At 41.8% G+C, this 23,188-nt stretch overlaps 1 protein-coding gene and 1 long non-coding RNA gene across 2 annotated transcripts in view; one reads left to right on the forward strand and one right to left on the reverse strand.

Annotated features, from left to right (window-relative positions):
* The window catches only part of TAMM41 (TAM41 mitochondrial translocator assembly and maintenance homolog), a 137,196-nt gene that overhangs the window by 78,382 nt on the left and 35,626 nt on the right, over positions 1 to 23,188 (reverse strand). The gene's annotated exons all lie outside the window — the stretch shown is intronic.
* Positions 1 to 23,188, forward strand: part of LOC114591637 (uncharacterized) — a 72,803-nt gene that overhangs the window by 45,366 nt on the left and 4,249 nt on the right. The gene's annotated exons all lie outside the window — the stretch shown is intronic.

Here is a 23,188-nt window from a genome sequence, read left to right on the forward strand (position 1 = left end):
ACAATTGCTACAGTAGTAGCAGGAGGAAGGCAGCTGTTTCTTGGTGTTAGCAGTCTGTTTTTGACTCATTACACTGGAAGTTCTGGTACAAAAGCATTATATTCTACAGTGTTCTCGACCAGCTCAGATACTGGCCTTAGGCTTTTTGTGCCAAGTCCTATTTATAGCAGTGATATATAGCAGTAAAAACAGTGATAAAATCTGACAGTAATATTGAAGGCTCCCATAAGCATGGTATATGGAATTCTGTGATCAGAAATCCTATACTCTGTCTAAAAAGCATGTAGAGTAGGCCATTTGAATTAGCAATTTTTATTTTGGCTGCCTAATTTGAAGTTAGTTCCTGCATCATTTTAAACTTCTACTGTATACCTGATGGGTTAGGGTAGAGGAGCACAACTGGGATGAGGTAAATATTGAGTACCATATATCATATCCTTTTTTCTTTTTTTTTAAATAGTCTTGTGTTTTGGGCAATAATGAATTGGAAGGGCTTTGAGGACTGGTAGAAGGAACAAACTAGGTTCCCTCTCTCTACTGCCAGCAGATGAAAGAAGGGGAAACTGGTCCTGCAGGAACCTAGCATCTTCACATAGCATTGCCCTGATCATTTTGCTCTAATATTTGGATAAAAAATCTATATTAGTTTATTTAAACAAACGCGTTTGTAACTCACCTTTGGGCAGTTTTCTTTTGATACACAGACTAAAATAATATCAATGGTTCTAAATGGGAAATAGTTTTATTACCAAATTATGCATTAAATTGCATGAAAATAATCATTGGTGGAATGGGGGTGGTAAATAAAGAGTATCTGTGTATTTTTTTTACATTTTAAACAACTGGTTTCAAGTTTCAGATGACAAGGATCAGGTGTACATATTTTACAATTTTGTTTGAAAGATTTCATGACGTGCCCACTAAATCCCTTTTGAAAACTGCTTAATGCAATTTTGTTTACAATACAAAATGAAACGGAACTGTGCACCTGCACTTTATTCTATTGTGGTGACAAACAGATTCTTAAACTCATGAGGTGGGTGCAGAACTCCCAAAATCTGAATTGTTAGGAGACTGTTTTGTTTGCTTTCTGAGTCTTTCATCATATTTTACTCAGCAGCTGTGAGGTCAAGGAAGGATGCAATTCCCATCAGTTAAAACCCAGTTGGAGTTGTGAGATTGACTTCACATGCAGAGATGTTGATTACACCTTTAATCATATTTAAAATAATAGATCAAGCTGTTCATGAATTGAATAGAACTGTGTCAACCATACAAAAATATCCTCCTTGCATTCTTAAGACCATATGTTGCTCACACCTCTTTTGTTGATTTCAAAAATCAAACTTTAAAGGAGGGCATAATGGTTGATGCAGGTCCTCTTCACTTTGTTTGAGGGGAGTATTACCTTTTTTTGCATGGTACTTACTGCCAATATTTATTTACAGGAAAATGTTAAAATCCTGCCCTTTAGTTTGGCTTACAATTAAACAAATTAAAACAATGTGTAGTATGCTGTGCTCCAGGTGTGGTGAACCTTTGACCCTCAGACATTAATGAATTACAATTGCTGGGTCTGATGTAGCTGTCATTCTGGACAACCACAAGCAACACACGGCTAATAACGTTCTAACAAAATACTTATAACCTTATATTATTTCGCAGATCATAAGCAGAAACTATGTACTTCTTGCATCAAGTCACAAATAATAGGAGTTGAGTAAATATTCCATGAATGGAATTAGAGAGCGTAGTCAGTCAGTATCAGAGAACGCTGAAATGAAGGCAAATTGCCTTTCAACAGTCCAAACCCTGTAGATGTGCGGTGACAGGTGCTCCGAACGTAGAACAGTTTTTCCGGATAATGAACTGTTTCAAAATTGATTCTTCATCAGCTATTGAGTTGTCCCTATAGGTACTTTAAATAGCCATGACTCAGCAATCACTTAACAGTGTAGAAGCTGTCATTCAGCAGCATTTGGGGGAACAAACATTCCCCACACTTCTGTAGCCCATAGCTAGAGGTAAATTAAACAATCAGGAAGCTTCCTCAAGCAACTTTGTCAATGTCTGGGAGAGAGATCCACTGATGGCACTTTTGGAGAGGACACACAGAGAAGTTGCTTAGCATCTTATCCATTGGTTGATGTATCCCCTATATAACTATGGGAAAGATCAAAGGGGCCCCAAAGTCAAACTGCTGTGTTAGCAGCACCAAAATGACCTCCCTGGGGCACAAACCTGGGCAGTTCATATGCAGGTCATGCCTGCCCAGACAACAAGACTCCCCCCTCAGCCAAAGGCAAGCAGAGCAATATGTATGGCACCAACTTGGCTGCAGGAATTGCCACAAGGAGGCATACAAGGCACCATCCAACCACCTTAAGGACTCCACTCTAGATTTATGTAGGGTTTACTCCTTAGCATTTTCTTCTGAAGATATCCTACAAGGCAGTGGAGGTTTAGGATAAGGGTATTCATTCTCCTAGATGGACTACCTTCCCAGGTTGATAAGCCCCATCTGCCCCTCACTTCCCTTTCCAGCATGTGCAGAAACCACCTTCTTGACCTTTGGACCCACTATTGGTCTCGCCTGCTCAATCCTCCAGAGCCTGCCTTTGCATGCTGGAAAAGTCCCTAACTCACCAAGGGTTTGAGACCCATTGGCTACTCTCCCCTGGTTTAGCTGGCTAGTTGAAGCCATTTCTCAGGGTTTATGGGGTGTTGGGAGAGGAGTAATACCTCATGAGTATTACTCATCTTGCTTATGCACTTCTCTGTTTCACACAATGGTGTATGGGGTATATAGGATGCTTAGTACCTCTGGTGGAATATACATTGTGCTCTTTCTGGAGTATTGTGTCCACCTTTGGGTCCCCACCCTGCACTCAGCTCCCACCTGTTACTCCTAGAAGCTGTCAGCAAGCAATAGCAGCCACAACTCAGGAAACAGCTTCAGGAAGCACAGATGCTGCGGTAAAAGGAGAAAAGTAAAGAAGTCACAGACACTGAAAATGAGAATGAGAAATTAATGCTTAATTCATTTCCTTGTTTAATATGCAACTGTTGGGCTATAACCTATGATAAGACACAAGAGAGTTGTGGGGGCAACATTTCATTTTTCTAAGGGAGCAAGAATCCTTGGGCCAGCCATATAATGCACTCATGTGTATTAGCCATCTGGCTGAGCTTTGCTAAATATATTCCTTGTCCTACAGGCATCTCTAGTGTGTTGAATATCATTTGCCTGTACTCTCAGTCTCTAATCTGACTTGGATACATAATCGCTTGAGAGTGTTGGCTTTAAGGGAAGGAGTTGGACTCAGTAATGATTGGATCCATTCCTGAGCCATATTTCTATGTCCCTCACATCCAGAGCTCTCCGATTCAGAGGATTCTTCATTTACAATAGAAGAGAAAAATACTTCGGTTATAACCTAAGAAAGCCTTTGGACACTAGAATTGGCTAAAATAGCTTTTCTCTCTTTCCCCCCATTGCAAATCCCTCAAAGAAGTATTCTGTGTGAGCAAAACCTTCCCTCTAACAACCCCCCTCATCATTTTAAACCGCTAGGCATGGAAGATTTTCTTGCTTCAGGAAGTAGTATTTGAATCTTCTGTAGCTAAAGCTGCAAAATAGGATCAGAACTATCATTTATTTATATGGTGTGTGCCCCCAGCCCCAGATGCTCAGTTTTCTCTTTTCACGCTGGCAGTCTAATTTTATAATAGATTTTCTCACTGCATGTTGTAGCTGGGAACAAGTGATAGACATACTGATACAGGAGAATGTATGTCCACATGCTTCTGAGCAGGAGATATTTTTCCATCAGGGAAGTTATTAAGAGAACAATCCTGTGCTCTCTGGGAGGGTGGCTGAGAGGCCATAGGGTTTTGTGGGTCTCCCTCTCCCACTGCTGGAGGCCTCTTGATATGGTGGCTCAAAGCTCTGCTGCCACAGTTCCCCTGTTTGGCAGTGGACCCAGAAAAAGCATGTTGGGGGAATCCATGGATAGATAGGCCCCCACATTCCCCTTATACACATATGACCCAGAGCTACACTAGGGCTGAAGATAACATTGTAAATTCTGTTCCATTGAGAGGAAAGGTTAAAAGGCAGGAGAATAAACTCACCACCCTACTTTCTGCCTTGGCAGAGGGCACTGGCTGTAGCAGTTACTCTGCCACATATTCTGCCCCCTCCCAAGAATCCCCACACCATAGAGCTGCTCTGCCAATGAGTTTCCCATCTGCCACTTAATAGCTGTGGAGGAGTCTGCTAGAAGGATGCAGCAGGAGGAAAATTGATGAAACATGGATGAGAAGAAGAAGAGGCTGGATTTGATATCCCACTTTATCACTACCCAAAGGAGTCTCAAAGCGGCTAACATTCTCCTTTCCCTTCCTCTCCCACAACAAACACTCTGTGAGGTGAGTGAGGCTGAGAGACTTCAGAGAAATGTGACTAGTCTAAGGTCACCCAGCAGTTGCATGTGGAGGAGCGGGGAAGTGAACCAGATTACGAGACTACCGCTCTTAACCACTACACCACACTGGCTCTCTACGAGAGTGCATTTCAACTAACTGAGTCAGAAATCTCAAAACCTGTTGCACTGGTTGTTGTCAGAGTTGCTGAGAACAATGTGGATTTATTCAGAGAATCTTCTGCCACTTCAGGGTGACAAAGACGCCCAAGGTAGTAAAACTGACAGCCCTGAGAAATGTGGCTTTTTCTGTGGCCTACTGTAGCCCCTCATGAAATACTAAGCTCCTGAATTTCAAAACTGAGGTAGTAATATATAACATGCTCTAGAAAACAGCAGATGTCTCTACACAAAGCACTTTTCTATGGAGCTATTTCTGTCTCTTGCAGCAGCTAACCATAAATAATATAAACAGTATCTCCCTTCAAGAAATGATGCACAAGTGTCAAGGATTTGGGTTTCAGGAATATGCTGAATATGTTGTCGATCCTATCTGTGCTTCCCTAGAAGGAAGCCACATTGAAACCAATAGAAATGTATAAACAGGTTTAAGATTGAAGTAGAAGTTGGGTTTACATTTCAATTCTTGACCCATCAGTTGACGGTCAATGTATTATTTATAATTGGGCATATTCTTAACTGCTACATTAAATTATAGTGTTCTTTCCCCATTATCTCTTGTTAGGACACCAACAATGAAAAACGAATGTCAATACAACTAAACACTTTCATGATATTATATACCGAATTTTAGCAAAGGTATTTCTAGAAGTAGCTGAAATAGGAGACTGGGTTTCTCTGAGCCTATTAGTTAGTAAACACCATTTCTCTCAATCTTAATAACTTGAATAAGTTCAATATTGAAAGGAAAACCTCCCAGATATTTCTCCTAGCATTGCTCCTAACAGGAAGAAGAAGAAGGTTGTTGTCTGTTGGTGATCAGAGATTTTTAGAAATCTGGGAAGGTGCAACCAATTTGTTGTTTCATGAACCAAGCACAGGTGAAGAAACATTGCTAATATTGTAATAAAAACAATGCTGTCAGTGTGAAGGGCTGATCCTAGAAGGCATGTTAACCAATGCTTTCTAATTTATTGTGGTACAGGAATAACTGATTGGTTCAAAATTGGGAAAGGAGTACGACAAGGCTGTATATTGTCTCCCTGCTTATTTAACTTATATGCAGAATTCATCATGCAAAAGGCTGGGGTGGATGAATCCCAAGCCGGAATTAAGATTGCTGGAAGAAATATCAACAACCTCAGATATGCAGATGACACAACCTTGATTGCAGAAAGTGAGGAGGAATTAAAGAACCTTTTAATGAGGGTGAAAGAGGAGAGTGCAAAATATGGGCTGAAGCTCAACATCAAAAAAATGAAGATCATGGCCACTGGGCCCATCACCTCCTGGCAAATAGAAGGGAACGAAATGGAGGCAGCGAGAGATTTTACTTTCTTGGGCTCCATGAACACTGCAGATGGTGACAGCAGTCATGAAATTAAAAGACGCCTGCTTCTTGGGAGAAAAGCAATGACAAACCTAGGCAGCATCTTAAAAAACAGAGACATCACCTTGCCAACAAAGGTCTGTATAGTTAAAGCTATGGTTTTCCCAGTAGTGATGTATGAAAGTGAGAGCTGGACCATAAAGAAGGCTAGGCATTCTTCAACCCTCCAGGACACATGGGGGGGGGGAGTGCACAGGGCAATAAACCCACTGGAAATAGCAATAAACCCACTGGAAAGTTAAGTCTGATTTGCAGCACAAAAGCAGTAATGTAACGTCACAAGACAGCATCTTAAAAAGCATCACCTTGCCAACAAAGGTCCATATAGCTAAAGCTATGGTTTTCCCTGTAGTGATGTATGGAAGTGAGAGCTGGACCATAAAGAAGGCTGATCGCCAAAGAATTGATGCTTTTGAATTATGGTGTTGGAGGAGACTCTTGAGAGTCCCATGGACTGCAAGAAGATCAAACCTCTCCATTCTGAAGGAAATCAGCCCTGAGTGCTCACTGGAAGGACAGATCGTGAAGCTGTGGCTCCAATACTTTGGCCACCTCATGAGAAGAGAAGACTCCCTGGAAAAGACCCTGATGTTGGGAAAGGTGGAGGGCACAAGGAGAAGGGGACAACAGAGGACGAGATGGTTGGATAGTGTTCTCGAAGATACCAGCATGAATTTGACCAAACTGCGGGAGGCAGTGGAAGACAGGAGTGGCAGGCGTGCTCTGGTCCATGGGGTCACGAAGAGTCGGACACGACTAAACAACAACAACATTGACTGAAATGAAAGGGAACCTTGTTTTTGTACACAGAAAAATGTCTGCTCTAAAGGATATTTCTCATAGAAGCTCTGGTGCAAGATGCAGAGAGATGACAGAGGTAAAACTGGCAATAAATCAGTGAACCGTCCAGTTGGCTAATTTAAATGCAAATCATTTGACTCAGATTCTTGGTCCTTTAACACTGTGCACTGCTAATCCTTAGTTCCTTACAACTCTTTCTCAAAGTAGGGAATTTAACTCTCTATAGGTCTTGGTAACTAGGGCCAAACTAGAATTTTGGCAAGCAGCTGTTACAGGAGAGGGGCAATTGTTAGTGGGCCCAGAGTGCATGGGAATGGGAGCCTTAGACCTTCCTTCCCAAGTTATGACCCATGGAAGATTGCTACCTCTGCATAGTGATGAGGCTTAGAAAGAAAGCTCCCATTGGTTCCTGTGCATTTTCTAATTGGATAGAAAACGGCATTTTGCAGGTGCAGCTTGAAAAAAATGGCACATGTAAAAAAGACCTCTCCTAAACAATAATTAGAGTTGCTTGGAAGAGGGATGGCAGGTGAAGGTCCAGACCATTTCCACCCCATAATGAACTGCTACAAGACCCCCTTTCCACAGGTAGCAGTCTTTCCGCATACTTCTTTCACCTCCCCCACAAAAAACTCATAACAATGAACACCAATGTAGATTGCAATTCTAACTCTACTTATCTGACTGTAAGCCTCATTGAATTAAGTTGAAACAAAAAAAATTCCTTCCAGTAGCACCTTAAAGACCAACTAAGTTAGTTCTTGGTATGAGCTTTCGTGTGCATGCACACTTCTTCAGATTCTGTGTATCTGAAGAAGTGTGCATGCACACGAAAGCTCATACCAAGAACTAACTTAGTTGGTCTTTAAGGTGCTACTGGAAGGAATTTTTTTTGTTTTGACTATGGCAGACCAACACGGCTACCTATCTGTAACTGAATTAAGTTGGACTTACTTCTGAATATATGTGGTTAGACTTGTAGCCTTATAAGTTTAGCTCATGTATTTGACAAAGTGGGCTCTAGCTAATAATAAGGATATGACAGAATATAGTTGTAAGGTTTTTTAAGGTATCACAGAGATAATCCATGAAAAACTACTTGCTGGTGAGGAGATATATTGGTGTTATATAAACAGTGAGCATTGCTTAGTGGCAAATCACTCTGGAGAGCTGCTAACAGTTAGTGTGGAACATTGAGCTAGTTAAGGTGAACTTCATATTCAGAGGCCCAAAGGCCAAGTAATGCAAGAGATAACAATATGTTAATCTTTTAATAAATGTATGCACACTGTGTCCCCCCCTTTCCATCTGATCACCTATATTAGCTCTGTAAACAGCACATTCTGATCAGCTGACAACACTTTCTGAAGGCTGCAGTTGTACTGAGGAAAAGTGATATACTGGTTGTGGGAGTGTTTATTTTTTATTCCTACCATTATATAAAGCTAGAATTTGGGGTGAGGGAGGTAGAACAGACTGAGAGATTTTAGACACACACACACACACACACACACACACACACACACACGATGTTCCTTGTGCGCATCAAAGGATGATAGATAGATATAGATAATCCTTTGATGGGCACAAGGAACATCATAAAATCAACAAAAGTTTGTAGACCTTTATCATTACAGTGGTACCTCGGGTTACAGACGCTTCAGGTTACAGACTCCACTAACCCAGAAATAGTACCTCGGGTTAAGAACTTTGCTTCAGGATAAGAACAGAAATTGCACAGCGGCGGCAGCGGGAGGCCCCCTTAGCTAAAGTGGTAACTCAGGTTAAGAACAGTTTCAGGTTAAGAACAGACCTCCAGAACAAATGAAGTTCTTAACCTGAGGTACCACTGTACTGCTAACAATAATAAGTCAATAACAGTACAGTGGGCAATCAAAAAAGGAAACCAACAGGAAAATGAAGGGATAATTATAGTAATCTTGCTTCAAAACCACAGCTCAGCAATTTTAACCACAAATTTGTTGTTGTTTAGTCGTTTAGTTGTGTCCGACTCTTCGTGACCCCATGACCAGAGCACACCAGGCACTCCTGTCTTCCACTGCCTCCCGCAGTTTGGTCAAACTCATGTTGGTAGCTTTGAGAACACTGTCCAACCATCTCGTCCTCTGTCATCCCCTTCTCCTTGTGCCCTCAATCTTTCCCAACATCAGGGTCTTTTCTAGGGAGTCTTCTCTTCTCATGAGGTGGCCAAAGCATTGATTTCAGTGTAGTATTACTAAACTCCTATAGCATGGCTCTATAACACACACACACACACAGTATTATTAAGTGGGGGGGGGTCTTATGAGAGCATTCTTAATATTTTATTAAGAAAGACAGTCATCTCCCCTCCCCCCATGGGATTAATAGCAAGTTGACTGGGTGGGAGGGGAGGATTTTGATGATGGGAATAATGGGGGCAGGACTGATTCCAGTGTTGATAACTACTGGACCCATATACAGCTATCCTGTGCAGGAGCTTCCCATTGAAATGCTTTTAGGCCCTGGACTGAGTCATCCCACTGAGACTGCCCATTGGATCCTCCTGGGCAGTATGGAATATAAAAGAGTTTCTGGTTGAGCATCGAAAACTTCTTAAGCAATGGTGTCTTCATACATGCTTGGTCATTCTTCATTCTGGCTTGCTCTTGCCTCTTAGTTTGTCCTTTGGTCCTCCTGACTAATCCTTCTGTCTTGACTACTAGCTACGTTGTCTCCATGGTTCCTTACCATGTTTCTTACCTCAATTCCTCCTATTTTGATATGATTTCAACTTAAGGTGAGTAACAATGGAAAGAAAATCCATTTTTCTGTCTCCTAGTGAAAAATCTGATTCTGCAGCCAGTAACAATACAACAACTGTTCTGTAGCTGGAAATATATAGTAATAATTGTAGGTCTTCATATCACCTTTCACTGCATGAAGAATGTAAATGCTTTAACCTGCTTTGGAGCACAGTAACAGATGAAGCCTTTATATCTGTGCAAAGAATTATGTATCAGTACTTTCTATTAACCTTTTAATCACCTCAAGGAGAAAACAGTGAATTTCCAGTAGCAGATTTTATTTCTAGGCTGAACTCCCCTAGTGGTGGTCACCAACATATTTCAGCAATGTGCCCCAGTGGGGATTTGTGCATATGTTATGTCTGAGCTAGAAGGGATATTGTTATTTTCAGGCTATCTATAGCACCCTCTCAACTACACCATTCAGTGGCCAGTACAGTGGTTTACTATACTGGACTGTTAGCAGCTGGATTTCTGAAAGTTGTATTCTTAACTCCAAGACTTTAAATTGATCCCCTCCAGCATGCACATCAGCAGCCTATTCATTCGAATATCATGTTCTAATGCAATTTTAAAGCAACAGAAAATTGAATGTGAAATTAAGGATGAATGAGTATATTGAAGCAAATCATTGATGGTTCAGGATATGCCCAGCATTCAGTTATCTGTTCTCTGTGAATTTTAGTTTGGAGAGATCTCAGGCAAGTCATGTAATCTATTTGCCTCCTACTCTCCTTTATCTAGAGCTGTGGCTCTTGGGAGAAGCTGCTGCTTCATTATATTTTCACAAGTGCCTGCAGGAAAGATGCGGACAATCCCAGCAAGTAAAATGATATAAAAATGCTTATTTGAATTGTTAGATCCTTAGAGAACAAGAATAAGCAAAGGGGGCTAGAAGGAGAGATGAGCCGCTTTAATATGGTCTTGAATATTGAAGCATTTAGTTAGAAAAAGCTGAAATACTAATACATTTACTAGGAAGAAATCCTGTTTTCTTTAATGCAGGAGGCAAACCAAACCTGTGACAGAGTCCCTTACCACACTTGATGAGTAGGCTGTCTGTATTTGACCAATCAAAAAAAGATGGTGCAATGCTTGTTCTTTTCTTCTTAGACTTTTGATATTAACAAATATAGCCTTCAGCAAGTACAGATTTTAAGTGCTAGGGTAATATAATATTTCCTTTGGTTTCATAAAATGGCTCTTTATTTAAAACGTTTGAGAAATTGGCAAGTAATTTCTTTTTTCCTGGAAATATTTGTCATTAAAGGCAGAAACTGCAGAATTATAACCCAAAGGCTTGTTTGGTTCCTCTGCTGCATTTGATTTGTGACTGGAATAATAACACTTACAAGCTTACAATCATTTGGAAAGGATACAGTAGGAGAATCATGCAGGAGTCAGTGTGACCGAGCCACAAAATCTACAGGTGTGCAACGTTGCTGTGAACATTGCAAATGTCTTAAGAGACATCTGTTGTTGCCTAGCTCACATCATTTCATTTTCCCATGTAGCTGTGTTCATTTATATCTTATTTCCCTTTTTGTGAAATTGTTTTTAATAAGAAGTTTATAGAAACTAAGTTATGCTTTTTACAGGCTTCATCTCTTCTAAGTACAGTTCTTGGGGCCATAGTGCTTCTGTAAACAGCAGCTGGTTTCCTGTACGCTATAGTGAGTGAATGAAAGCCTTAGGCAACCACAAAATAAATACAGCAAATAAACAATCATTTAAACGTATTTAGGAATAGACAGATGATAGATAGATAGATGATAGATAGATAGATAGATAGATAGATAGATAGATAGATAGATAGATATAGATGATAGATAGATAGATAGATATAGATATAGATAGATATAAATGGTAGATAGATAGTACACACACACACACACACACACAAACAAACACAAACACAAACACACAAAGAAACAGAAAAATAATAGCCCCCATATTAATAATGTGTTGTCCCTCTACAGTGAACTTTATAGGTGCTAAAAATAAAATAGAATAATAGCAGAACCCACCTACAAACCCACCCCTTGGGTTGCATGGAGCCCGGTTCATAGGAACATAAAAAGACTCTGCTGGATCAGGCCAATCTAGTCCAGCACCCTGTTTTCACTGAGGCCAACTAGATCCCTGGGGGAAACCCACAAGCAGAACCTGAGGAAGAGCACTCTCCCCTACCTCAGTAAGGGCCTGCACATTCCAGGTGCAGTGGTGGTGGGCAACTTGAAGGCTCATTTCTTCTCTTCTTAGGGCTCTTTATTTTTAACCTGGAGCTGAATCAGGCAACCCTTCAGACAGAAGACTCCTTTAAATGGGGGACTGTCTTCTGACAGCCCTGCATATGGAGGACTGTAGTAACATGGCCACTATGGTAACTATGAATCACTTGCAAGGGGGGGGGGATCTATAGTTGGGCTGAATACTAATTTTAGTCTATCTATTCCAGGCTATACTTTAGAGGTTGTATTTTAGCATTGAGATCAAGGACTCTCAGCCAACGCAGTAACAAAAAGGACTGCTTAACTTTCTGTTAGTGCTGTTAGTCATGATGACTCATGACACATACGTCCTGTTATCACTAACCCTGTCCCTCTCAGGCTCTTTCTGGTTCATTCCTGCAATAAATATTAATGACAAATTGAAATTATTTCCTGGACTTGAAAGGGGGGGGGGAGTTTAAAAGGAGGATCTCCCCACACTTCTTTTTCTTGGGTCTAATATTTCAAAAACTAATCTTTAATTAGTATCTTTAAAATAGAGAAAACATTACTGAGTCTTAGCAGTTTATGCTGCTATAGGCTCTTCTTAAATTCATATTTCCTCCAGATTTCCTATGGGGAGTCTTAATGGTACATTAATCAGCATATTTTATGTATCAAAAAGCATCCTGGGTTTTTTGAATACTAGACATTTAAATTATATGAGAGAATTAAAAAAAAAGAAAAAGATAGAATCCAGAGCTTTGTTTTGTTTACCAGTTTGATTTTATTGCATTGAAACATCTACTCCCTTCTGTTATGCCTTGAGATATACTGGTTTTGTTTTTTGTTTTTTCTTTAAATGCCACTTACAAATTATGAAGCTAATATTCCAATTTCCATGGAGATTGTAAGATGGCACTTATATGGTATGCAGAAATTTAATGTAGGCTAGCTTGACATTTCATATTTATTCTTGGCACATCCTGTTTTACTTCCACTTTGCAATCTCTTTGTTATGTACTAAGCTTGGATCCTAGAACAATAGGCAGGTAGGATTGTAGAATGCAACAACTGATTGGCTTGCAGGAGAAGACCAATCAGGCTCCAGGAGGGAAGCAGAATCAGCCAATCAGACAGGACTCATTGTATAAATAATGTATATAAAGGCCTGAGGTTTGAGGGAAATCCAATCACTGTTTTACAAGTTGCAATAAAGAGCATGCAGGACTCTGAGTATATTTCACTCTTACAGATTATTTCCTGTAGGGTTAAGTCTGTAGGGTTAATCTTGGCATACTATTGTCGTTGTTGGCATCTGTCTGTCTCGAGAGACAATGGAGTGGGCATCTAGGGGTGAAGTCAACCCTGCAGCTGTGGCTGCAGAGGCTGCTAACTCATAATTGCTGCCTCCCATGTTGTTTTTGCTGTGTTAGGAACACTGAAGTAACTTTTCTATGGAGCAAGCCTGGGGAGTGTGTATGGAGGTCCTGGGCTACCCAGATTACATGACCCCCCTCTTGGCTTGGCTGGTGTGATCCAAAGGAAAGCGGAGCAATACATCTGGCACCAGCTTGGCTGCAGGAGTTGCTGGAAGGAGGTGTACAAGATGTCATCCAACCACCTTAGGGACTCAACTCCAGATTTGTGTAGTGTTTGCTCCCTAACCTTTTCTTCTCCTGAAGGTGTCCCACAAGGCAGTGGGTATGGATTTTTCATCAGAGTTTACTCCTGAAGCCTTTCTAATGAATGACTATAACCGCAAGGCAACAGAGGCTTAGGATCAGAGTTTCCTTCTCCTAGATGAGCTACTTTCCTAGGTTGATGAGCCCCATCTGCCCCTCACTTTCCACTACAGCAGGTGCAGAAAGTGCCTTCTTGACCGTTGAACTCACTATTGGTCTCATCCGCTCAGTCCGCCAGAGCCTGTCCTCACATGCAGAGGAAGCTCCTAACTCACCAAGAGTTTGAGACCCATTGGCTACCCACACCATGTTTAGCTGGCCAGACCAAGCCATTTGCAGGGTGTGGCCGCTGTCGCATGCTGACAGCTTCTAGGAGCCACAGGTGAGAGCTGAGTGCAGGGTGGGGGCCAAAGGTGGACAAAGTACCCCAGAAAGAGCACAATGTATACTCCACCAGAGGTACTGCCCCTCCCCTAACACCGTATACACCCCATACACAATTGTGTTAAATGGGGGAGTGTATTGGCCACATTGGAGTGATTCTGCTCCATGTGTAGGGGTTTCAGCGGTCATATACTGAACATCACCTGTGCAGAATGAAGCTTTTTAAGCAGAGGTTGGGTGCCATCTGTCATGGATGCTTCAGTTGAGATTCCTGCATTGCATGGGATTGGACTAGATGACCCCTGGAGTCTCTTCCAACTTTACAATTCTGTGATTCTATGATTTTATGAAATGCACAAAGGTAAATTTATAGTATAAACGTAAATTGTCTCACGTAATCCTGACATTCTGGAGATAACTTGTTACCTTCACTGGGTCCTGGATCCGGCTGGACCTGAGCTTTCTGGTGCCATCAGACTGCCAAGGTTGGGGACACTCAGATTTCTTTGCTCATTCAGTTGGTGCTGGAACTAGAAGCTTATATTGCAGGCTGGCATTGGTAGAGCACATCTGCAAAGTCAGCAGAAATCCCCCCTTTTCGGCCTCACGGTGCACTCTGTTATTCCTGGGCTCAGTGCCTTGAGGTGTGCTTGCTCTCCACTGAAAATTAGTATTTTGACTGAACTCATTTCCAAATACGTTTGTGTAGGATTGTAGCCAAAGTGGACTTAAATCAAAATACTTTGGGTTGACATACATTCTCATCTCCTGGGGGAACACTGGGGTTTTATTTTTATTGATTTACACCATTTTCAAGGTTTTTCATTATAAAGAGAAGACCATCCTAAAAATAGCCTGTTGAAGGTCATTTAAAAGCGAACCTCGATAATGTCTCAATGATAGCTGAAGCTGGACATTATTAAATTTCCAAGCTATTCTGTTTGTCCATGTATTAAACCAAGTTAACTGGAGCGTTTTCAAGGATGCAGGGATTGCGTGGATGGTTGTTAAATGGATTATAGCACTGAAATGTACTCTGCTGCCCTGACTTTTAATAAGCCAGGGAGGTCTGGTAGCACCTAATTTGATTAATTTCCTGCAGGAAACTCTGGAGTAAAAACGCATTAGCAAAAAGAGAGCATGCTGGGAGACAAATACAATTATGTATGGTTTTACAAAGAGACATTTGAAGTTTTAGAATGATACAATCAAAGGCAGACTGGCACCATTTTTAGACATGCTTACTTGGAAAATGGAGGCAGTGATTTTAGAATGAGTCTCTGAGGGAACCAATATAGAAAACAGCATATTAGAGTGTGGGGTTTATTTTCCCAGGAGAAGACAAAGATCATTTCCTTAAGATGCATGCTCATTTATATGCACTGGAAAATCCACACGGGTCCTGAATGCTGTCAAAACATTTTCATGACTTGGAATTGTTCCAAAAACAGTCCATGGAGGATGCTCCACCTTTCCCTGTCCCCACTGGAACAGGTTTCTGTAGGAGATGTGCTTGGGAAGCCAGCCTGGAGAAAGCATCTTCCGTCAATCTCAGCTTTAAAAACAGATGTGGGAAATGATTCAGAGAAAGTGTTAATGCATGTGGGCTTAAAGTGGGTAGTGGGGTGCACACACATGGACCCTGCCCACAACATTCCGACCTTTTGCATTTTGAATACAAAGGTCTGAAAGGGAATTCTGATGGCATTCAGCAGGAGCCAATCAGGATTGACAAGGAGGCTCCTAAACATGTTTGACATGCAAAGGTTGAAGTGGATCCCTCTTGTACCTGTCAAAGGCGTTGGAACATGATTCTTGTTTGCATCAACCCACTTGAATTCAGTGGGATTTTAATCCACTGTAAAGCTCTTAGAAGAAAGCCAATCTGGAAAACCTATTTATTGTTATTTGCTATTTAATTTATAGCCTGCCAAAGCTTCCCAGGAATGTTGCACAATACCTCAAATACACACAACTATGCAAAGAGCAGAAAACCAACAATATTACTGAAACAGAAATTTAAAATAAAATCACAATATAAAAAGGGAAACCCGGCAGCAACTTATTTCTAGGTTATTTCTATAGTGCTTTTCTTGCAAGAGATCAATAAAGCAAATTTGCTTGCTCAAGGGAGCTGGAAAAAAAAAGAAAAAAAATGATCTCTTTTTAATATTTCTTTCTGTGATATTTAGGGTACAGAGGGAGGCTGAGAAAACAGAATAAAATTAAAGAATTTGTTGGTTCCAAGATTTACCTCTACCAGCAAATAATCATTTAGCTTGGGTTGCATCATGGCAAGTATTCAAAACATGAGATAATGATGGCAAAACATGTATATGTACCAGTGCAAATAGTTTAGAATCCAGTTAAATGTCCTATTTGTGCTGTATTTGCACGTCGGGTGGCGCTGTGAGTTAAACCACAAAGCCTAGGACTTGCCGATCAGAAGGTTGGCGGTTCGAATCCCAGTGACGGGGTGAGCTCCCGTTGCTCGGTCCCTGCTCCTGCCAACCTAGCAGTTCGAAAGCACGTCAAAGTGAAAGTAGATAAATAGGTACCGCTCTGGTGAGAAGGTTAAATGGCGTTTCCGTGTGCTGCTCTGGTTCGCCAGAAGCGGCTCAGTCATGCTAGCCACATGACCCGGAAGCTGTATGCCGGCTCCCTCGGCCAATAAAGCAAGATGAGCGCCACAACCCCAGAGTCGGTCACGACTGGACCTAATGGTCAGGGGTCCCTTTACCTTTACCTAGTCTGGATACCACACTGTCTCCATACACCCTGCCCAGGCTTACACCCTGGAGAGGTCACTTTGTGTTTCCATGATACAGGGTTGTTTTTATCCAGTGTCATGGACTGGCTCGATGCCGAGGAGTGGTGGGAGGCACCAGCTGGGGAGCCCCCGGGGGAAGAAGGCTCAGAGCCAGGGGACTGGTGGTGGGTTGACGATGAGTGGTCAGAGGGAGAAGAAGAAGCAGGCTGGGAGGAGCAGGTGTCGGAAGCTGAAGACGCAACAGGATTTAGTGAGCAGGAAGACGCTGTGGCAGAAAGCAATTCTGATTCAGAAGCTGGAGAGGAGTGAGATCAAGAGACAGAGATCAGGCAGGCTGCCAAAGAAGCCAGGGTGTCTCCCCCTCCTCCTACAATCAGCTCCCCTCTCCCCCGGTCTCCCAGGACTAGAATAGGCATGAAGGGGGAAGAACAGAGACAGATGCATTGATGGAGTCTCAGATCGCTGGGGAAGGAACTGAGGAGGAGGAGACTTAGAGAGCTGTGGGAAGGTAGGGACTTTCAGTCCTCACAACTGCCTCATTGGGGCAAGATCTACTGAGAAGAGTTGCTGTGCTCACTAGGCCCGGCCTCTGGAATTGTTTGTTTCTTTGAAAAAAGGGTCAACTTCACTGACATTGTATGAGTTATTACTAACCTGCTCCTGGTACTCGCCCTTGACATCCATTGGATCTCATCTTTTTAGAAATTAACCATTGATTTGCCCTCAAGTGATTCCTAAGCACTTTCTGGATTTGGTACATCATTAAAATTTTACTCACACTGTTGCATAAGCAACTCTTCATACATGCAGCACCCGGCAACTTAAAATTAGTGTCACTCTTCATTTTCAATGAAACCCTACCACGTCATTAAAGGATTATGATGCTGTTTTGCTGGCTTCGAACAGGACAGCCTTATCAAAATTCTATGACAGCAAGCTCAGCAATGCTACATTTGTTCCCTATCAGACTAGCTACTTGGTTTAATCCTCTTTTATAGGAACATACCTTAACTGCAGCTGCCCCCCCCACCTCCCCACAGTCACACAGTGAAAACTCAGAGAAGAATGGTGGCAAAATTGCTTCCTTTGCATCAGAAATGGTTTATTGCTGCTTTCTGCAGCTATGGTCTCCTAAAGCAAAGGCTAAGTGTACCCAACCACATGTGACAGCTACACAGCCACTTTTTATTTCACCCTGAATAACTTTAGCTGATGAATCTCCAGTTGGTTTTTCAAAGGAGTTTTGCATTACAATGATTTCACGTCTATAATTTTATGCACTGGTGAAACCCTTGCTGTGACTTACCAATTGCTTTCCAAAAATTTGAACTAAATCCATAGATTTAGGGCCACTGAAAATGGCCCTAAGTATTTACTTCTTATTTCACCTGCTTCTTTACAAAAAAATATGCAAGCAAGTTCAGAACACCTGAAAGATTGAAATATTTGTATCTGTTAAGGAAGGTAAACACCGACATTTCTCCCTGCAGACTTTTCCCAGATGTAATGAAATACTTTTGCTCATCTCCGGAGGGCAAGCAAGCGTGACAGCTCTTTTACAATTAATCCAATCCTGTAAAATGAGTTTAGTTACAGGTAGCATTTATTGACTGTAAGAACATGGCTCCCAGGGGCCTTTTTTGCCACAATGGAATCTTGGTACTTTAGGAAAATAGAGAGATGGAAATCCCCTACTTGTCAGGGCTCCATGAGTAATTGTGTGAAAAGAGTGACCCTAATACACTATTGTAAAGCTTTAAGAACACACACACACCCAACATATCAACGATTTTTAAACAGGCCTCTTAGTATACAGTCAGGGCCAGTTCAAAACATTTTGCTGCTTGAGGCAAAACAGAAAATGGCATCTGACACCACAGCCTCTTCCTCCACCTGAGTCAACGGGAGGCAGCCTGGGAGAGCCCTGGAGCTCTGAAGGCATAGGGGGAGAAAAAGGAGACCTGAGATGAGCAGGTAATGACAAGCAGAACACCTTGGGGGCTTTCAGAGTGGTACCAAGCTCCAGTTCCAAGGCTGCAGCAGTGGAAGGACAGTGGTGGTAGTGGCAGCTCCAATTCTCAGCTGAAGGAGCAGCAGCAAAGGCATGCAAGGAATGTCTCTGGCCTTCCTCTTCAGATCTGCCACCTCTCCCAGCTGTCCCCAGCCTGCTACCTAAGTCAACTGCCTCAACAAGGCTTATGAGCCCTGCATTCAGTTTTGTTAAGTAGCAGGTGGACAGAGCACCCCTAAGACTACATGATGAGCTTGTTGCAGGCAGAGGGCCCAGATTGAGACTCTCACCAGAGAGGATCCAGAAAATCTACAGCCAGCTCAGTTTTGCACCCACTCTGCCCCTTAATATCATGCTCCGGGTGCCTTCCCTTGGCTCCTGCTGGTAGGAACACTGCTGATGTCAGTGTTGCTTCTGCCACTCTCTCCATAGCTGCACCAGAGGCCTCAACAATAGCAAAGCTGCTCTCTGCCAGCAAATAGGCTGGTGGGCAGAGACATCCACTCAGTCCTAGCCCCCTCCAGCAGCATGGATTATGTGTTAGGACTGTAAATCGATGTTAAGAATGTTGGATTTGAGAGAAATTGACAGCTCATTGGGAGAAAAGAAACAACCCCCCCAAAAAAAAAAGTTTGATTCTCCTCAGCCCAGGACACTTTAGTATGAATCCTAAAGATACCAGATGAACCTCTCTGCATGAACAATGAATCGGGTTAGTCAATCCATGGACACTGCTAGTAGCTACTAAGTCAGATTTTTACCAGCTCTACTATGTGAATGGCAACCATCAGTGTGGTTGTGTCAGAAGAGGGCCCATGGGTGTAGCCGTGGGGAAAATTTAACCACATCAGAGCCGAACCACAGGATCCTGTCCAGCTGTGCAAAGAGCTTCCATGTGAGAGGCTACATGCTATTTATTAAATATTTCTGAAAGCATAAGATCTCTTAGGAACACAGAGAAGCAAAAGTGTTTTATTGGTGTTACAACCTGAAGCAGTTAATGCTGTGTACATCCTCCTCATGTATGTGTTTAATAGAAAATAAGTGTTTTTGATTAAGGTAACAGACCTCATCTTTTTTTTAAAAAAAAAAGGAAGGTGAAACATACTCAGAGTCGAGTGTGAATTTCATGCTCTTTATTCAGCTCATAGTAGCAATGAATGAAACTTTCCCCAAAACATCTAGCTATATATACATTATTTACACAATGGGCCCTGCGTGATTGGCTAATTCCGGGCTGCTCCTGTAGGCCACTCAGGTTGTGGATTCACCTCCTCCAGAAGCCTGATTGGCTGCTCCTGCAGGCCAATCAGGTTGCTGATTCACTTCCACCTGGAGCTGGATTGGGTGCCTCCTGCGGACCAATCAGACTGCTGCATTCTGGATTCTATTGTTCTAGGATTCAGCTCAGTACATAACAGAAGGTGATCTGCATATCTACTTAATAGTCCCCTACTTCCTTGTGCATTAAGCTCCTTGCCTTTGATTTGACTCTTGCAGTTCTAAAGAAGCAAATCAAGTGTGCCAAGACGGTAGCAGTTTAGGCTTGGTGCTGCATAAGGATTATACTGCTAAGATCATCACTGTCTGTTATCTGTGATACACGAAAGTGCAAGCAACATCTATTCTCAAGCAGCATATCTCTCCACTACCAGATACTGGGCACTAACCACAGGATGTAGCTATCCCCATCATCCTTAGCTTGTGAATTTCTCTAGGGCTGTGCTAGCCCTAGAATGCTGAGCTTATAGTCCTTTGTTCTGTTCCACCATGCAATATTTAAGTTCTTATATAAAAGTATAAACGTTTCATTTGTGACAGATCTGTGGCCATTCTCGTTGACTTCTTCTGCAACTATCTGGTCCAATGGCTTTCCACAAATACAACACTGAAATCAAAAGACTGTTCTCTAACTTGCTTTGCAGAAGTGTTTTAATAAAGCATGCCATTTGCTGCTCTCACCTGCCTCCTTCTATTGAACAAGTGAGCATGTACCCCTTTCCCCTGTTCTTCGGCTATTCACAGATTTCATATTCATCCCAGAGCAGTTAAACAATAGTTTCCCCCTGTAGAGAGTTCTCTTGTGAGAGGAACATGAGTCTGAGGCAAATAGCAGTGTGGGCGAACTCATCAGATGACAGTAACAATGCAATATGATGTTACTGACAGGTATTTCAAAACATCTTTCCTACATTGTCTGTAGTCCCCATCCCATTTACTCCATAGCAACCTCACTAAAGCCAGCAGGACTGGTTTGGGATAAGTGAGCTGTCATTATCCCCAATCTCTCTGAGATCAGCGCAACAGCAAAAACAATGCTTTCCTTTATGTATTTATTTATACAGTGGTACCTCGGGTTACATACGTTTCAGGTTACATACGCTTCAGGTTACACACTCCGTTAACCCAGAAATAGTGCTTCAGGTTAAGAACTTTGCTTCAGGATGAGAACAGAAATCGTGCTCCGGTGGCGCGGCGGCAGCAGGAGGCCCCATTAGCTAAAGTGGTGCTTCAGGTTAAGAACAGTTTCAGTTTAAGAACGGACCACTGAAATGAATTAAGTACTTAACCCAAGGTACCACTGTACTCTACTTTTCTTCCACAGGATTCCTGCAAGGTCCCCCATACAGGTACCAGCTCTGCTAACCTTCAACAAGGTGGCTGGATCATATTGCTTCAGACTATGCTATGGAAGTTTAAGTGCACTGTGTGCTGTACACAAAGGGTTGTTTTCACTTCTCAAGGATAGTGTGCCACTTCAAGCAAAGACCGAATATTCTTTAACTACACTACTTTACACAATTTTCTCTGGAGCACCCCACATTTTAAACCAAGGTCACCGCACAAACAGCTAATTGTGAGGGCCACACCATTTTTGAGAAGGGATAAGATGAACTGGTTTCATTGCCTCCCTCCTTCTGTAACAAGCAAAATCTTTTGTTCAAGCTTATTTGCAAAACCCAGAAACGGCTGTCTGTTTCATATGCACAACCAGATTCTTGCTATGTGGTACTCAATAGCAATCCTTTTGTTTCTCTTGTTGCTTGTTTTGTGGGTGAGATATGTAAGGGTGCTGTTTGTGTCGTAGATTTCCATGTGTTCTAGAAACCAGAAAGGAAATTAATGCTGTTCTCTCACTCAGCATGCTGTGTCCTTTTGTGCAACAGTCTGTAGTTGCGTGTTTGGCATCAACACCTAATTTCGTAAGGCTTTCAATAATACTAGTTAGTCAGAGTAAATTGCATTTAACAGATTTCATTGCATATTATTATCACACAGAAAAGGCAGTGTCTGGAAATATTAAATTATTGTTCTCTCGAAAAAGAAGAAGAGCTGGGCTAATGGAATATACATATTCAAAGGCAGATGCAGTGAGATAGCTGTCTAATGTGTGCTTTGTTTATTCATGGACCTTACTATTGACTTCGTAGATTGTAATATGCACGTAAATGTCAGATCTGAATAAAAATTTGCTGTTCAAAAAAGGCTATACATTTCCAAGCATGATAGAGAATTCTGAGTAAATTTATTTACAGGTGAAAAGAGATCAATTTGACCAAATATTGAACTACTGAATGCATATAGAATCAGACTAAGCCACTAATGTACAAATTCTGGCTCACTGAATAAATGAAATGTTTCTGACTTGAAGGTCAGATAAAAAGCAGCATGCTGCTTGCATCTTGAGCACACTGGAAGACAGCTTCCTTACAAAGGCAAGTGTATGATAATTCCAAGCAGGTCCAGATCCAGGTTTGAGGAAACCCTTAGCAAGGCAAGCTGCCCTCTGGCAGGACCACTCTTCCCTTGGTAGACCCTGGCAGTGACAAGATTAGGCAGCAACACCAACAGTGCCTTAAACAGATGATGGTGGCACCATTTTAATTTCCCACAATGTTCCCAATGGAGCATCATCCTGGGACATTGTGGGAAATCAAATGGCAATGCAAAGAGATGAGTCAGACTCCTGGATACCAGTAAAAATATAAAGGGATCCCTGGTGTCAGTGAGGAGCACAGCTGCATGGTCCGCTCCCAAGAATGCCAAGGACTCCAATATCATACTCTGATTCTTTCACATGATCTTTCAGGTGGTCCCCTGCGTGTTGCACAAGCAATGTCTTGCAAGCTCATTTGTGCAACAAATTTATTCTTATGCTCTACAACTTGCATTATTTGATTTAAATTGTTTATTTTCTTCTCTAGCACAATCTATTTTATGTATAATTTTCTCCTTGGATCTTTCAAAGTATTCCTGTAAGAGTATATGTAAATCTTCAGTTCTCAGTGGCATGTTTCCTTTACTACCTTTCTTCCTCATTCTACTGGACATATTCTGACTTCCCCCCTCCCCCACTTTTTGTGCTTTTCGCTTTCTAATTATTCCCTGTTATAGTTCTCATATGGTGACCCCCATTTTACATGCTAAGTTGGTCCTTGGTTAGATTCTACTTCTGCCATTGATTTTTATTTATTTATTTATTTTTACTTAATAGGATAAATTGATTAAGTCAATTTACCACCATGTTATCAAAGGCCTAAGTATAT

The sequence above is a fragment of the Podarcis muralis genome, chromosome 2 (genome assembly GCF_964188315.1).
Source record: "Podarcis muralis chromosome 2, rPodMur119.hap1.1, whole genome shotgun sequence".
NCBI classification, from domain to species: Eukaryota; Metazoa; Chordata; class Lepidosauria; order Squamata; family Lacertidae; genus Podarcis; species Podarcis muralis.